Source organism: Lactuca virosa, chromosome 2, assembly GCF_052849685.1.
Source record: "Lactuca virosa cultivar CGN04683 chromosome 2, Lactuca_virosa_CGN04683_v6, whole genome shotgun sequence".
Lineage (NCBI taxonomy): Eukaryota > Viridiplantae > Streptophyta > Magnoliopsida > Asterales > Asteraceae > Lactuca > Lactuca virosa.
Window position 1 is genome coordinate 149,444,102 of NC_136427.1, and position 19,194 is coordinate 149,463,295.

The 19,194-nt window shown below is 34.3% G+C and overlaps 1 long non-coding RNA gene across 1 annotated transcript; it reads left to right on the forward strand.

Moving 5' to 3' along the window:
- Positions 1–3,181: 3,181 nt before the first annotated feature.
- On the forward strand, positions 3,182–17,223 carry LOC145156552 (uncharacterized). Its single transcript, XR_013736789.1, has 3 exons — positions 3,182–3,318; positions 3,396–3,475; positions 16,765–17,223. It is a non-coding gene; the product is annotated as an uncharacterized LOC145156552 (long non-coding RNA).
- The last annotated feature ends 1,971 nt before the right edge of the window (positions 17,224–19,194 follow it).

Sequence of the window (19,194 nt, forward strand, 5' to 3'; positions counted from 1 at the left end):
TACATAAATGTCTACATAAAAAACTAAAAGAATACATAAATACGTAAAAGTACATATAAATATGTAATACATAAAAACACATAAAAATACAAAACATATGTAAAATACTTAAAAATACATACAAATATATAAAAATATGTTTATACATTTAAAATACATAAAAATACGTAAACATCCATATAGAAAACTTAAAAAACTAATAAATACGTATAAATATGTAATACATAAAAAACACATAAAAATACATAAAAAATATATAACATACTTAAAATACATATAAATACGTAAAAAAAAATATGTTGATACATTTAAAATACATGAACATCTATCTAAAAAACATATAAATATATAAATACATATAAATATGTAACGCATAAAAAATAACACATAAAAATACATAAAAAAAAGTATGTAAATGGTTAAAAATACATATAAATTCGTAAGAAATATGTTTATACATTTAAAATAAATAAAAACACGTAAACATACAGATAAAAACTTAAGAAATTACATAAATACGTAAAAATAGGTATAAATACGTAAAAATTACGTTTATACATTTTATGAATTTTTTACGAGTCAGCAGAAAAATCTCATTGTTTTGGAAAAATTAACAATTTGGTCTCATGACCTACTGGACAGATGAAAAAGAGCTAAAGTGAATAAATGTACCGATTTCTTGGTTTTTCTATTCAAAAATGTAAAAAATCAGGACTTTTCTGTTTAAAAAATTAAAATTTAGGACTTTATTAAAAAATTTGTCAAAATATTAGGATTTTTATGGAGATTTCCGATATTATAATAGTAAACATAGTTTAAATAAATAAAATATTAAAACAAAAGCATTGTTTAATATTAAATAACAATTTGCAAACTTTCTAAGATTATCCATCTCAGTACAATGTCACTCATTTTCAATTATGTTAATCTTTCAATTATGTCATGTTAGTTTTTACGATCATCTTTATAAAAATAAAATACTAATTTTATTTCAAATGTGGATCTTATGGCCACACCAACAACTATTTTAATATATATTTTTAAAAGGACCATAGTTATTCATAATTAATAATTATTAAATTTGATAATAATATATTTGTTTATTATATAGGATAGTATTAATCAATATATATATAAATAGATAATAAAAAAATTATGTATCAAATTAGAAAGCAAAAAAAATAGGTGAGACAAAAACCGGCATATATAAATGAGGGTTATTTTCATAAAAGACCATATATTTTGATTTTTTTTCTTTTTAGACCTAAAACTTTTTTCTTTTTCGAAAAAGACCCAACTTTTACATGTTACTTGTTGTTTTAGACCTAACAGGTCACCAAAAGGGAAATGAAGTATTTTTATTTCATAAAAGACCCTACATTTAGTAATTTTTTCCAATTTAGACCTAAAATGTTTTTTATTTCAAGACTAGTTGTATAAAAACGTGATTATATCCTTTTAGTTTAAACATAGACATCGATTTAAACAATGTAATTATTATGCCTACATTTATTTATAATTGGACAATTCTTTGTCCATGTATATTTATACAAATAAAAGGAGTTGTAAAAGCTATTTCTTCACAACACCAAGTTCATGTAGCTTAATTTCGTCAAGGCATAAAAAATATACTTATATTCTTTTAATTTAAATAATAGACAACGATTTAACTTTTGCATCTTTTGGCGTCGTATTGATTTACGCATGAAACATTTTTTTTAAACCATTACATATACAAAGAAGTTGTATAGTATAATTTTTTTTCACGAGTGTAATATAAATAATAACAAAATGTTTTGTCTACATTTGGGAAAATTTACAGTTGCTAGCTCCAAAACTTTTTTTTTATATTATTGGTTTAATTAGTTTTTCGATTTCAGTTGTCTAAAACAATTACCAAAAGCTAGGAGTTGAATACATAAACATGTGAAGTCAAATTTCCTAACAGCACAAAAGAGATTTTATATAATTTTAAGATCATAAATTCAATAACCAATTGAGTACCAAACACCTTCAAGCTTTTTTAAATTAAATGAAATCCTAAATTTTATTTTGGTAATTAATATGATTATACTTAAGAATTAATAACCGCGATATACAAATACCATGTGTTTGGATATTTAAGTGTGCGGTATCATTTTTGTTATTTGGATTTTTAACTTATGCTCAAATGGTTTCATTCCCATAATATAGTTTTATGTATTTATATGTGATGTTAACATTTTTTAAGAATGTCTTAAACTTGAATCTGATATATATCTAAACAAAACTATTACGAATGTTTAGGATTAATATTTTTATATATGTATTTGATATAATTATAACATATTATTCAATAATGAGCTAATGCTACAAAATATTCTATGACTTTGGTTTATGAGTATGATAGTGAGTGCACTTATTAACTGTTCTAAAAAAATTGATTAAACAATTCGAGCAAAAAAATAATATAGAAAAGTGAAAGAGGAAAATATGTCCAAACTCACGAAATAGGTATACTAGACAAACTAAAAAAATTTATTTTGTATACAGTTTATTAAATTAAATGGTATGTTTTTTTTTCTACAAATAAAAAAAATTGTTATTATGCTAAAAGATTCTTCCTAGCCATGTATTATCAATGTTACCAAAAAATATCAAATTAATATCAAACTTTTTATTAGCGGTAATAATAACATTTTTTTATAAACAATATATCAAGTTTAATGATATAATATATATCCAAGATAAAGTTTAATTATATCTTTTAGACAAAAATAAAATTTTGCAATTCTTCTAGGTTATATTAGTTCAAAAGATAATAGATTAGATAATATTTTTTAGTTTATACATGTATACTTTCTTTTTCGGTGTAGTCAAGAAGTACCTTATATATATTTGGTCTTGAAGATTATAACAAATTTTAAAGTTGAGTTTATTTTGAAAAAAAAAACATTTTACATCTAAAATGAAAAAAACTATAAAATATAGGGTCTTTTATGAAACAAAAATACCTAATTTACCTGTTGATGACCTGTTAGGGTCTGAAATAACAAGTAACAGGTAAAAGTTAGGTCTTTTTCAGAAAAGAAAAAAATTTTAGGTCTAAAAAAATAAAAAGTCAAAATATAAGGTCTTTTATGGAAATAACCCTATAAATGACCGATGAAATAGTTAGTTCAACAAGACATACAAAATTCAATGACATTTAAAAGTATTTGAAAAGTGCAATTTGGATACTTTTTTAGAATTCCCCAAACAAAATCATATATGTAATTCCCCCTTCTATGGGACGACGATCAACTGTCTGCAGTTACGTTGAATTTGTGATTGAATCTGGTGAGTGAGTCTACATTTTTGTAGTTGAAATGAAATTATAACAATAATTCTGATCTGATTTTTGTTTTTAATTTCAGTTTCCGCAACACAGAATTTCAAGGACGAAGTAGCGAGAACGTGTAATCAATCAAGAAGGTGTAATCAATCTTTTCAAAAGGTATGTTTGTATTTCAATTAGAGAACTCTACTTCCAATTTCTTTGTATTTTGATGATTTGAAAATACGATTAGTATTCGTTAGGGTTTCGGGAATAACGAGATGCAATTATGATTCTATAATCAATACACTATTCGTACATTAAATGCAATTATCGCATCCTACTTCAATAGAACTATACTTTCAATTTCGTAGTTATCAATTTCTTCGTACATTGAATCCACCTTTTTCGTACAAGATTAGCTGAACACCGGTCGCCACCGGTCGTTCAGGGACTGGGCCTCGTGACGGAGGTTGCCATCAGTCGCCAAGGGCGCTGAACACCGCCCGAGAAAAAAGATATAACAGATTTGGTGGTCGATGTATTTTGACAATATTCTTACGTGTCATTACTATATATAAAAACCCTTTTATTCTCCTTCCTCCTACATCATCAATTGAAGAAGTTAGGGCTCGCAAACATACATTATCAAATTACAACCTCAAAACATTAAAGTGGACCGGTCGTCATCGATACTGGCTCCATTTTTACGAAAGATTAGAGGCGGGCGAATTTGATGATGATGATTTCTCTTTCTTCCTCTACAAACACATCATTGATGTATGTTTCTGTGTATCCTTCGTTGATGGGTTCGATTGGAATCTCAATCCAATCATACAGTGCTCTCGATTGGTCTATAATTTCAAAAGGTAATTTTCAGTTTCATCCAATCAGTCAACCTTTATCCTCTGAAATTGTCTGTGGCCGCTAAAAAGTTACCACCGTTTTTTCCCATCAACATCACTATCATCTCCCAACCTCTAGGCAGCGTTTGGTGAGTGGAACTGGACAGGACAGAACAGAACAGAACAGAACAATTTTTTTTATAAGGCGTTTGGCGGGTCTGGGACAGGAACAGGTTGGGATTTGACCAAGTCCAATGGGACTAATCAAAGAAATTTTAGTCCCATCAAAACGGATGGAACACACCGGGACAAAAACAAAAATGACTAAAATATCCAAAGTCCCCTTCAACCGTCCACACTTCCCCTTATCCCATCGTTTCCCATGAAGCTTACTTATCACCTTCCACTATGAGACACCATCACCACCAGTGCATCACCACTTTATCACCCTCTGCACTACCCTCGAATCCATTCGTAATCCCTCTCCTGATTCTGATTAATTATCATGAATCTTAATATAAAATTCAATGCTCTGTTGTGTTCCTCGGTCAAGAGTAGTTTCCTTTTTAGATCATCCCATAGGTAGTGTGGTGGACGATTCAGGTGAGTATCAGGTGGAGAGGATATAGTGGTTGAAGGCAGATAAACGAGGAATGAGGAGGAGGAGTCGGGAGATGAACTAGTGAGGATTCATATGAAGTTCTGTGTGGATAAGCTTTTAGTCTTTAAGATGATAAACAAATAAATTCAAAAACGAAGGTTTGAATACTAGTGGATAAGTTGAGTCGGTGAGATGATAAAAAACATAAATATAGGTCTGTTCATTTTTTACTTATGCGCATAAAGTTCACCAACTAATTAAAGCCACGATTTATGTTCTTTTGTTAATGTTTAATACATCTTTGTAATTTGATTTTTGTATTGTTTACATAAATAAATAAATAGAATCTTATTATTAGTTCAGTATGATAATCCTCATATATGCAAGTTATGTTTTTTTTTTATCGAGGATAGGTTATATTGAATTATTTTTTTACTAAGGATACTTTAGTAATTTAATGTTTTGTCCATGTCTATTCTAGTTTTGCCAAACGTCTATATGAACAATTTGTCCAGTTCAGTCCAGTCCAGTTTTGTTCGGTCCAGTTCCATCAAGTCCTTACACCAAACCTCTAGGGTTCTATTTTGAAATCCCAAATTTCTAGCCCCTTTCTTGGATCTTTTCTCTTATATCTCCCCTCCAACCTCCGACCCGCTACATCATTTCAATTGTTGCTTCTTTTTTGTTGCCAGCTGCTGCCACTGATTGACCAAAAAAGGTAAATACTTAGTTCTTGGTGTTGGTATAAAGACATTTTAGTGTTGGATGTGAACTTTCTTCTCCTTTTAGTTGTTTTCCTTGAATCAATATTTGATTTTAATTTTATTTTCAAGTTTGTTATTGTTGTTTTGACTATTACACATAAGATTACCTCGATGGAGTCTGAGAATGAGAAACATGTCTAATTTAATGGTTTTGACTATATCAAGCCTAGATGATTTGTTTTTATATTTTATTATACTTAGAAGTGTTAAGTTTTGTAAACTGTCATTTTTTTGTTTTGTTAAAAACTTGAAGTCATAAAAGGTTCACAGTCCTAATTCTAGACAGAATGGTCACATATATGAACATAGTAACCTGAAATCTCCATATATGTAGATTACAACAATAAAATGATAAGAGATTTGAGATAAATGAACACCACCCGACAATAAACAAAGATTATGGAGTTAAACGAAATGTTTGAATTGATATTTCTTGATTTCTCTTTAAAGTTTTGCCTAATCACCCTTTTTCATATATTTGAATTGGATGACTTTTCACTTTGGCTGGATTGGTGGTTATAGTATTGTAACTTTTGTATGTTAGTCTTAGAATAATGATATACATGAATATGCACTTAAGTTGATTTCAAAATCTACAAGCATTATTGAACCTATTAAACCTCTGTCAAAATAGCATATATGAATGAACATGAAAAAAAAGTAGGGCTTTACAAAAGAGCATTATCCAGTGATGGCACTGCTATTCTCTTGATGTGGCCAAATTATATAATTTATTTGTTCCCCCTTTTTCTATACCGTACCATTACTTTTCTCTTTCGTGTATTTTTTTTCCAAGCAGCTTTGGTAATTAGACCTTTTTTTATGTCTTGCACAAACTTTATTGCAAAACATACACCCACAATAATCTATTTGTATCATTTTTTATAAAGAGTACCAAAATACTCAAGTTGAAAAGAAAATTTTCTTGACGTATGAACTTAAGTTTAGTTGTCATTCTTTTTTGTAACTATTTGTGTAAACTTGCAGATGTTTTGTTGAACACGACTCTTTATATGGGAAACAACAATACTTTTATTTATAAAAGGTAATATTTGTATGCTGTAAGTTATCTATATTCAAAAGTGTACACGCCATTTATAGGCAGATTACAACAGAGGTTGTGGAGATCCACTTTTACAGGAGTAAGTATAGGAACTGAACTAAACTAAGACTAAGTAATTACAACGTGATTATAATGATATAATGAATTATGATGGGCTAATGGAGTCGGTGGGTCCATTATCCTTGATACGCCCCCGCAAGATGGAGGATCCATCGGATACTCCAATCTTGGATCGATTGCGCAAAAACGGAGCTCTAGATAAGGGCTTGGTGAGCATATCAGCTAGTTGATCTTGAGAGTGAATGTGAAGAACTCGTAGATGACCACTTGAAACTTGTTCTCGTACAAAATGGTAGTCAAGAGCTACATGCTTCATACGTGAATGATACACAGGATTTGCACAAACGTAGGTAGCACCAGTGTTATCACAAAATAGAGTGGGTGCTGTTTTGACTGTGATACCTAACTCGTGCAGTAGATTCTTTAACCAAGATAGTTATGCCGCTGCATTTGCTAAGGCTTTATATTCAGCTTCGGTTGAGGACCGGGATACCGACTTTTGACGTGTAGATCGCCATGAAACAATGTTAGATCCAAGATAAAGAATATAAGCAGTTGTGGACCTACCTGCGTCGTGAACACCACCCCAATCGGAATCGGAGAAGGCCGTGAGTTGAAGAGGAGAGTTACGGTTGAGGAAAAGGCCATAGTGAATTGTGCCTTTGAGATAACGAAGAAGTCTTTTGAGGGCTTGCCAGTGAGATTGGCGTGGAGCATGCATGTACTGGGAGAGTTTGTTTGTAGCATAGGAGATGTCCGGGCGAGTGAAGGCTAGATATTGGAGAGATCCAACGAGTTTGCGATATGGAGTGGCATCAATGGTAGGAGTAGAGTCAATTGCAACAAGTGGTTCAGTGGCACTAAGGGGAGTAGTAACATCTTTGGCTCCATCCATATGAAATTGGGTAAGAATATCATGAATATGCCGATGCTGAGATAGAAAAATACCGGTGGTGGTAGGAATGACTTCAATACCCAGAAAGTGGTGAAGAGGACCAAGATCTTTTAAGGAGAATTTATTGCTGAGGGCAGAAATGAAGTGAGTTAGGAAGGTGGAGTCATTACCAGTGAGGACGATATCGTCCACATAGACTAGGAAGTAGCAAATGGTTTTGTGATTTTTGTAAATGAACAAAGAGGCATCGACTAAAGATTTGATGAACCCAAACTGAGTAAGAAAGGTTGTGAGCTCGGTGTACCATGCTCTGGGAGCCTGCTTGAGACCATAGATGGATTTTTTTAGTTTGCAAATGTGATGTGGGAATTGGGAATCAATATAACCGGGAGGTTGAGTCATATAGACCTCTTCATGGAGGGTGCCTTGAAGAAAGGCGTTGTTGACATCAAGTTGACGTAGGGGCCAGTTGTTTGAGAGAGCAATAGACAGAACAGTTCGGATGGTGACAGGTTTTGTGACGGGACTGAATGTGTCAAAGTAGTCTTTGTCATATTGTTGGTGGAAACCTTTGGCAACCAAGCAGGCTTTATACTTGGCAATGGAACCATCAGGATTTCGTTTGATTCGGAAGACCCACTTACAACCAATCGGAGTGTGAGATTTGGATGGAACTAGTTCCCAGGTTTGATTCTGTAAGAGAGCATTAAATTCAGAATCCATGGCATTGCGCCATTTGGAGTCTTTGAGGGCTTGAGTGTGAGTTGTGGGTTCAAGAGTAGATGGAAGCGGGTGAAGTGTAGTGGAGTTGATAAGATTGGGGTTAAAGTATTTAGAATTTCGTTTGCGATTTCTAGGAGGTGGGAAGGGGCTGGTACGATCATTGCGAAGCGGTGGAGCTAGGATTTGAGGTGATGGAGGAGATGAGGGGGCTGCTGGTGGTGTTTGTGGTGTGGCGGCCTGTGGTGTGTGTGGGTTGGCTGGTTCGAGTATTTCTGGTTCTATAAGTGGTGGATTATTGGGTGCAGCTGGTGGTGTGATAGGAATGGTAGTAGGTGTGACTTGTAATGGACGGCTGGGAACAGAGGGTGGTATAATAGAAGATGTAGTGGTGAGTAGAAAGTCATCTGATGTGGGTAGAGGAGGGGTGATGTGAGTAGTGGTAGTGTTATAAGGAAAGATGTGTTCAGTAAAAAGAACATGGCGAGAGTGATATAGTTTGTGAGTGGCTGGATCATAACATTTGTAGGCTGACTTTGAGGTGGAGTAACAAAGGAAAATGCATTTGGTTGAGCGAGGGTGAAGTTTTGTGGAAGAATAAGGTCGTAACCAAGGAAAGCACAAGCAGCCGAAAGGTTTTAATTTGGTATAAGCTGGTGTGGTATTGTGTAATTGTTGATAAGGGGATCGATTGTTTAGAATGGGTGTAGGCAGGCGATTTATGAGATACACTGCGGTTTGAAATGCATGAGACCAGAAGGTCAATGGTAGATGGGCATGATGAAGTAAAGATAGTCCAGTTTCTACAATATGACGGTGTCGTCTCTCGGCGACACCATTTTGTTCCGGGGTATGAGGTGGAGTTGTAAAGTGAGATATGCCTTGTTCTTGTAAGTATGAAGTAAGAGCTACATATTCACCTCCATTATCTGTAAAGAGAGAGATCAAGGAAGTATTGTAATATTTTTCAGCCATTGTTTTGAACTGTGGAAATATGGCAGAGACATCCGATTTATGTTTCATGGGAAAAAGCCATGTGTATTTGGAGTAATAGTCAACAAAAATAATATAATAGGTAAAGCCATCATTTGATTTTTGGACTGGACCCAGACATCTGAGTAGATCAATTCAAGAGGTTTAGTAACAGTGAAAGAATTACTACCAAAAGGTAGTTTATGACTTTTATTAATAGAGCATGCATCACAATGAAACAAACTAGTAGACACTTTATGAGAGTCTAAATTTAAACTATTGAGAAGAGTCTTCAAAACTTTGATAGAGGGGTGACCAAACTTGTGATGCCATGAGAGGATAGTGTTGGATGATGTCGTGACAGAATTGAGTTGAGGGAGGCTTTTGAGTGATTGAATAGCAGCATAATAAGCATCATTGACGTTCACTCCTCGTAGTAGACACGCCCCCGTGCGAAGATCCTTAACCAAAAAATAAGAAGCAAAGAATTCAACAGAGACTTGGTTAGCTTTACATAGTTTAGCAATAGACACAAGATGATTTTTTAATTTAGGAACAAACAGGACGTTATTGAGATGTAAGGAACGAGTTTGAGTGGGGATGAGTGTATGACCAGTATGAGATATTGGCAGAATTTTACCGTTTCCTAATACAATTTCATCGGGTCCTCCATATTTCGAAAGTGTGTGAAACGAAGCAGGGTTAGACGCAACATGATGAGATGCTCCGCTATCAAACATCCATGGAGGTGTTGGTGATGTGGACGTTGTTGTAGTAGTGTTGACGGTTGGAGAAGATGTTGTCATAGATAGAGTAATGTTGTTTTCTTTCAAGAAAAGTGCTAATTTCCTGCATTCTTTAGTATCATGGCCAGGAATATTGCAAAATTGACAGTAAGATGAGCTGCGATTACCACGCAGAGGACCATTGTTACCATTAGATGAGCCTTGAGCACGAGAATATCGAGGTCCAGAGTTGTTGAACCTGTTTGATGATCTGCTGTCATAGCGGTTGTCATAGGAATTCTTTGGTGCAAACCTTTGTTGTTGTTTCTGCGTGTTGTTGACAGTGGTGATGACTGGGGTTGATTGGGTTTCCTTGAGCGTGCGTTCGTGATCAACAAGTTTGTCAAAAAGATCAGGGAATGTGATGGTAGTGTTTCTGATTTTGAGTGCGGCTGCGATATGAGCGTAATCTTCTCCGAGTTGGCCCAAGATGTGGACTATTAGGTCTTTTTCCTCTATTGGGCTTTGGGCCAGGGCTAATTCATCAGCAATCGTCTTCATCTCATGAAGAAATTCCGCTACTGGACGGGAACCTCTAGGGTTGTTGGCGAGTCTGGATTTAAGCGATATGATGCGTGATCTAGAGACACTGGCATAGCTATCAGTGAGGCGCTTGAAGACTTGGCGGGAAGTTTCAGCAGATGACACGATTGGTTGGATTGTATCGGAGCAACTTCCAAGTAGGGCTCCAAGTATGATCTGATCTTGACGGTACCAAGGTTTATACGCTGGATTGTCCTTGGTAGTATCAGTGGCTAGAACTTTTGATGGAGCTTCTTCAGATCCATCAACATAGCTGTCGAGACCCAAGCCTATGAGAGTAGCCATGACTTGTTTTCTCCATACGGGAAAATTTGTTGCTGTGAGTTTGATAGGAAAGTGAGTGTGAGAGGTAACTTCAATTAGGGAAGACATGGTCGTGAGTGATTAGGGTTTGGAATGGATCGAGTGTGGCTCAGAGGAGCTGAAGACGCTCTGATACCATATAAAAGGTAATATTTGTATGCTGTAAGTTATCTATATTCAAAAGTGTACACGCCATTTATAGGCAGATTACAACAGAGGTTGTGGAGATCCACTTTTACAGGAGTAAGTATAGGAACTAAACTAAGACTAAGTAATTACAACGTGATTATAATGATATAATGAATTATGATGGGCTAATGGAGTCGGTGGGTCCATTATCCTTGATATTATTAACACACTTAAGAAGAACTTACAATTTCAGAGACCACCACACTTTACTTTCTTCGAGGCTTTTCTTGGATACTTGGACGTTGGGATTGGTTTGGAGCAAATGAGCTCCACACCTATTTATAGGTGTTTCCACCTCCATATAATAAGTTTCTAGATCTACATACATTCATGACTATTCTAGAACTATCTACCATATTCTATATCTATTACAAGTTTGTATATGTTTCTAAAATGTTCTATAATGTCCTGGATTAGTCTATGATGTTCTTGTGTCTTCCACGGTCTTCTAGAACGTTCTATAACATTCTTGGGTCTTACATCTCATTCTATAATATTCTTGAGTCTTCTTGTATGTTCTAGAATATTCCATAGGCTTTTACGATGCTCTAGAATCTTCTAGACCATTCTAGTACATTATAACATCTTTTGGGTAAAGGGCTAAACTCTATTAGGCTAAGCTTCATGGGCTAGTGATGACCTTCAACACTAGCCCCTATTCGTCGTACCATGTTGAGCTGACAATTAATGCCCTCGCATTTTCAGTACTCAACCCTTTGTGAACTCCATCTGCTTCTTGATCATTAGTCTTGATATGTCTCATATTGACTTATTCGTTGAGAACTTTTTCTCTTCCACATGCTTTGTTTTTCCTCAGTTGTTGCAACCCTTGCTTCGTATATTGTTTTCGTAATTGACGACATTCATGGTTGCCTTTTGTTGCACCATAATATTGTTTCTGACCTTGTTGAACTCTCTTGTATAATTGCTTATGCCTCCTTTTGGCAAACTTGTAAGCATGTAGGTTGTCCCATTTACATGCCTTGGAAAATTCCCAGAATATTAACATGTTATACGTGATACCTTCTTGATCCGATGATTATGATTAAATGTCGCTCGGGTGAGGGAGGCTATGTCTCCATTACGAATTAGTTTATTTTTATTCTTATTCACCTTATCCAGTTTCTCCATCACATGTTTCATTTTTCGTCTAAGATTGAAAGGGTCGAAGTTTTGGTTGTAATATGTCGAAGTCTGTAATGTTATTTTACAAGGCACTTTATGTCGAAACTTAGTGTTTAGTCCTTGTAATTTTTTGTATGCTTTTATGTCTCCTATAAATAGAGACTTTACTTAGAGTTAGAAAAGAATCCAAATACGACTTGTCTACTTTCTCTCTGTAAACATTGAAAGCATAATATGAGCTGAAACCAGATTCTATTTACTCTCCTTGTTTGTTTACTCAATCACTCTGATATACTTTATAATTCTCGATTCAATACATCATCAGGTGAAAAGATAGGTTGTTAGTGGTAGAGTGCAGATATGGTGGTGGTGGGCTAATATCCAATGGCGAGAGAAAAGGATGTCGGTGATAGAGTACATATCTGACAGAGAAAACAAATGTGGCGTTTCAGGGAAACGAGATGTGAAGGGAGGTGGTTTAGGAAGATGAGAGATGAAGTTATATGGTTTCCGATGGTGATAGGATAGAGGTGTTTTCCAGCGATAGGAGGAGGAAACGCTAAGATAGTAGTGTTTTAGGGTTTTCGAATGTGAGCAAGGAAGAGATATCAAGTGAAGTTGGTGGGGGTGCAGTCGGATAAGGAACATCCAGATCTGCTTCTCCAGTGTCGGTGGTGGTTTTCGGTGGTTCTAGTGTCGTAAGAGTTTTTTGTTGTTGAGGTTGAGAGATGGAGAGGAAGAGAGTGTCTAATTACTTAAAAGTGTTGGTTTTAAAGGGTGAAGGTGTAGGAATGGGGTAGATGGGACCAAATGATTAGTTAATTGTTTTAATAATATAAATAAATAAAAGAAAATAAATAAAAAAGAAATAGATAAGGGTTTTTTAGTCTTTTTACATCGGCCAAGATGGAAATTAGATTCCTCATGGTTTGCGATAAAAGCTTTTGGTAGAGAGATGTTCTCCTTCTTCATGTGTGCCAACAACTTCTTATACATGATATCATATCTTTCAGGGATTTGAGATTTTCTATGTTCTTTACAGTCCCTGGCAAAGTGGTCAGGGCTACCACGGTTGAAGCAATTACCTGAATTTCTTTTCTATGTGTTATACTTTCTTCCTGAGTTATTTCCCTTGGGCCGAACTCTTCTGGCTCCATTAGATCTGCTTTTTCCATAGCGTTTAACAATGAGTGCAACACTAGAAACTAGGTAATTAGGGATTTCGTCATTATTTATTTCACCCTGAGCATAATCATCAGAGTTGCTGATAAGACTGGCTACTTCTTTTCTAGAGAACATGGCTACAAATTTTTCTTTGTTAGAGTCACTCATGATGTCTTTACGAAGAGCTTTAGTTTCTTCGTCGTTTTGTAGATTTCCAAACAAAGAGTTGATATCCATGAGGTGTATTTTCTCACTGTTCTTGAGAACATCAATGTGATGTTCCCAACTTATCCCAAGAGAATCAAAGAGCTTCAAGACCAACTGAGAGGAATGCTTGACAATCCCTAACCTGCGCATATCATTCACCAAATAGTTAATTAGAGACTCACCTTATTGAGCAAAGAAATGCTCGTATCTTCGGTTGAGATTGTTAATGGTTGTTGCTTGAACTTACACAGTGCCTTCATAAGCCACAATTAGCATTTCCATCATCTCTTGAGCAAATTCATAGTTTTGAACTAGATGACACACATGATAAGGAAGAGAATTTCTTATGATTGTCCTTGTTTTAACATCAACACTGATAAGTCTTTTGTCATCATCGTCATAGCTAGTCTTTGGATTTTGTTCAATGGGACCAGCAGGAGCGTTGTTAAACATAGGTTGATACACGGGAACGTGTGGACCATTATTGACGACGTTGAGCATATCAAAGTTCATGGTTTCAAGAACAACCATAACCTTTGATTTCCACATTGCAAAGTTATGTTCATCGAAAGGAGGGATCTTGTTAACAACAGACAACTTTGGATTATAAGAGGAAGACATGATAACTTAAATGTATCATAAACCTGCTCTGATACCAATTGAAGGTTTGTATTGATCGGATGCACTCGACTATAAATAATGAAGAACAAACAAACAGAACAAGGAGTAAACATAAATAGAAGAACAAGGATGATCACAAAGATATTTTCACTAAGAAAAGGTTCTTACAAAGAGAAAATTCGCACAAAGCGAGGCACAAAGCTCTATTAGGTTTTAACCCTAAAAGTATAATATATACGATTACAGAAACGGAGATCCCTCTATTTTGGGGATATATTATAATCTATGTAAAGGTCTGATCGTAATCACTAAGATTATGGATCAGGTATCTTTTTATATATTTATCGTATATCTACATAATATACAAACGATCACTTAAGATCATGAGGATCACACTGTCGTTGATCAAGTTGTTGATGGCGTTGGCGTTGGTAAACAGTCTGTTATGTATTTGACTCATCAGATCATAAAGTGTGACCTTACAGCGAGTTAGAGAGTGTTTGAAAACACAACGATTCCACATTGAATTAAAAGGTATACATGGACACCCATTAAATTTATATTAAATAATTTTAGGATATTTATATTAAATTTTTTCTTTTTAGATTGACATCCTTATTATTAAATAGAAATCATTATGATTTTTTAATTAAACCAAATAAATATATAATGTATTATTAGGTGCTTAACAAAAAAAACTCATGTATAGATATCATAATATATCTTGAATTACTAATCTGTTAACTTATCAAATTATAAGAAAGTTGAAGATGGAACATTCAAAAAAAAAAAAAAAAAAAAAAAAAAACGCTTAATATAAGACCTTTCCCCAAAGCAATAATCAAACTTTTTTGACATACTAATTTTTTTTATTTCAATTAGGTTGTAGACTTTCTAATTTGAATTTGGGATACAGAAGACCCTTTGGCCTATTTATGTAGGCTACATAAAACATTAATTGTTGGTATTTGTTTTACATCAGCATTTTTATTTATTTATTTATTATTATTATTATTATTATTATTATTATTATTATTATTATTTGCAGAATGAAATCTGTGTTAACTTGTTTATTAATTCATATTACCCAATGTAGACGATATATATTCCAAATAAGCAAATAGTAACGTGTGACGTGGCTGCCAAGTGGCCCTTATGTGGACCAGAATTTTTTTAAGCTTGGAGAACAATTCCATATCGTAATCCTAAAATGGCATACCACCAACAACTTTTTTACCCATTTACGTAACAAACCCTTTTTGGTTAAACCCTTCGTCTTCCATACCGATCGACGCAAAATCAAAATATATTCCAATTGAATCTTTTATAACGACTAGTATTTGGACTTAAACAATGGCATGACGACCCCGTTTACCAACCTCGATATCACCTGTTCGATTTGTAGATCTAGGTATCGCAAATGAAAAAGATGTATGAGATTGGTTGTTTTCGTCTGAAGGGTACACTTACCAATCTCCAAGCTGAAGTTGCTATTGTGAAGAAGTCAAACAAAGATATGAAGTGGGGTCTATTTGCATCAGTTACGAAGCTATCCTCACAAGCTTCCTCATGCTAAAGCGATTATAGGAGTATGAAGGTAGGTTGAAGGAAGTGAGTTTTGTGTTCTAGTATAACTTGTAGATATGTATGTGTGTTTAGATCTGGTGTTGTAAGTCATGTGCAGTAGAACATGCATTTTGTATTATCTTATGAACAAATACGATACATGTGAAGCATTGTATTGTTGTATAGCCCACGTTCTATAAATGGTAGTTATAATGGGTTGAAAACACATTATTTATTATACTTCTTTGCGGGTTTGAAATATATGATTTTATCTCAAAGTCAACATACAAGTGTAAAGAGTACTTATATAGTCATGTCACAAATAAAAGAGGGGTGCATTTCTGTTTTCAAAAGCCAAATTCATTAGAAACAATGAATTGTACATTTTGTATTCTTAGATTTATTTTTTGGATTTTATATATTTTATGAATTATAAAAAACATACTGGTAGAAACTGCTTTAAAAGTACAATAAACACGTGAAAATTTAATCTTTTATTCATACCTTTTTGAACAATTATTGTCTTCACCATTTTGGGACCTCCAGTGACATGTTAGGACCATAAAAAAGTGTAATTCCAATCCCAAACCTCATATAATTTCCCAAACAAATAAGAGTATAAATGTTCATGAATCCAAATATACTAAAATCCATAATTCCAAGAATACAACTTAACATAAAATAACATATGTTAACACACAACATAATGTTTGCATACGACAACATCAAACAACATATATAAGACAATGAAAAATAGTTTTAAACTTGACACAACACAATTTAATCCAAATCCAATCGTATCTACTAAATTGGGCACTCTCCCCTCTATTATGCCATGAGCAGTTCCTTCTTATCTTCTGCCATGGGTACCTCCCTTGTCTCTTCTTGTACTGGATCCTCCCTGACCTTTTTTCCTTTCCTTGCTCTTAATTTAGGAGACCTTTTAACTAGTTTGCATGTTAATTTGTTAAAATATCCTTACGTTACCTTAGAGACAATGTGTTTGCCAGCTCTCTCATTTGAATCTCTTCTTCTTTTAATTGCAGGTCTACCTGGATTTCTTCACTTAACTGGAGGCAAAGGAGGGATGAACTTAGTATACTTGGCCATATATTGCTCCCATTAGCTAGAAGCATTGGGTACTTGTAACTGTTTCTGTATAACGTACAAGGGGGAAACATAATTTTCAACATTTCTATTGAAAAATGAGATTGTGGCAACTGAACGTAGACAACCAGAGTCATTCAGTAGTTAGTCTTCAGTTGTAAAGTTTGTTTTGTTGGTGTTAATCCAAAACCAAGTCAAAGCCACATGTTTTATTTAAGGGCATTTTAGTCTTGTCTGTTTAGAGTATTTGATTTAGTCTTGCAGTAATTTTAGGAGTCAAATAGTGCATGGTTTGTTACCGAATAGATAGTAGTAGTGGTCCTAGTTTCTAGGCATCTTTTGGTATTTATAGTCTTGTAGTCGAGTTTTTTATTTGCATGAGGAATAACAAGAGTAACTTTGCAGATACTTTTTCCTTCTAATATTTTCTGTATCTTCTCTCTTTTTCTCTGTTTTTGCTGTGTGAAACGGGGCCTGAACCAATATGTTTTTATCTAAATCAACATCATAAAACTCTGCCAAGTTCCTTGTTTTAAATTGATTCAACTCACGGGGTAGAACTTTCTATTACCAAAATAAACATGTCACATGTCCTTCCTTTGTTGTTCAACTCATTAAGTTTAAATCGAATTGTTGGACATGACACATGTGGACCTCATGTACTTCCTTTGTTGTTCAAGTTAAGCACCATGTCCAACAAATACATTTAGATTTCCTACAACATGGTTATGATGAGCTTCTTTCTAGCATCCATGATGACACTATTAAGCTCATATAAACACCATTCTCTACAACATCACAATCTCTATCAAATTTGAAATGCACCAAGTCTTTGTGCCCCTCTCCATTAAGTGGTCATAGGCAGAGCATTGTTTAGCACATGTATCTCCTTCATTGCAGCAATGAAGAGGGGTTCACTCGATGCCTTGAATGCCCTCCAAAATAGGTATTCATAATGAGAGAATTATTTCCTAAAATTTGCATATATACGCCTTGCACACTGCAAAACATCCTTCACTGCTTCAAGTAGCTACATGATGTATTGAATAAAAACATTTTTTAGTCCCATATTATGTTGATCTGTCAGCCTCATCAGGATGACAGTTAATCCATCTTCCAAATGCAAAATCTCTTCAAGAGTCTCCAAAAACCATTTCTAATTGTCTTTATTTTCAACATATACCACATCCCATACAATTGATATCCAGTTTCACAGTTGATCTTGGATTTGATCTTCTTAGTTGCTCACCATACGACCAAATCTTGGAATAGTGCTCTACAAGTGTACCCTCATTGAGATCAAGTGCATGTTTCTTTAGCCTCCTACACTGTCCTATACTAACCTCTATTCCAAATTACTTTTTCACCCATTTTTTTAAGTATCCTAATTAATACTCATCTTGTGTTTGTCTGAGAATTCAAGTGTGTAATGGCTACCAATCCAGCATAGCTAACAGTTGATCCTAACTTAAAGTTTCTAGCACAGTTATGATTACTAGTTATAGATTTAATTTGGAAAGAATGCTCATCACTCATCCATGAACCCCAAAGCCTAAAAATGCACCGTCTAGAACAACATTTCACCAATAATCTCTAACTATCATTTTTTGGTAAGATAATTGATACCCATTAGCAGTTGCATAATTGCAAAACATATGCTTCATCTGCTTAGGACACTCAAACCTCATACCTAGTACGTACATGCTTCTACTTCTTCTAGTAAACATATTCATTGAAGGTTGTTTGCACATCAGTTTATGGATCATTGTCAGCCATTACAACATCAGGGTCATCCTCGGGTACTTTTCTAGGATTAGATTCTCCTTACTGCAAAGTTTATTGACATTATTACGGTCACTCTCAAAATCCAAGTCTTCAACAACATCTTCTGTCAGTTTTGAATTTTGACCCAAATCTTCTTCTGCTTTAATTAATTTGGCCACTCGTTCACATTAACCCCAAGATGATCTATGTACATATCCAGTACACACCTACAATTGTAACCAACATCGATGAAGTCAACATAGTCAAGATGTATTTCTATTGCCTTCAAACCTTCTTGAAAACAATCTCTAGGTAAACAATAATACACGTTTAGACATTTCTCATCATTATATCTTTCCAAACAATTAACAAAAAGCATAAAATTCTTTCTTGTCCATCCCCCTAAAATCGGTATCTTTCAACAAGTTGTATATGGTGTATATCACCAGTGTACATTAGAGAAAAGCCTCGATTGGTGGTCGGTGGTGGTGGCGGTGGTGGTAGCGGTGGTGTTGAATGGTGCGCTGCTCTATATGGAATTTGGAGGCTCGGAAATCACTTAACCTTCAAAAATAAAAGAGCTGCTCTCGTAAGTTGTAACCCCT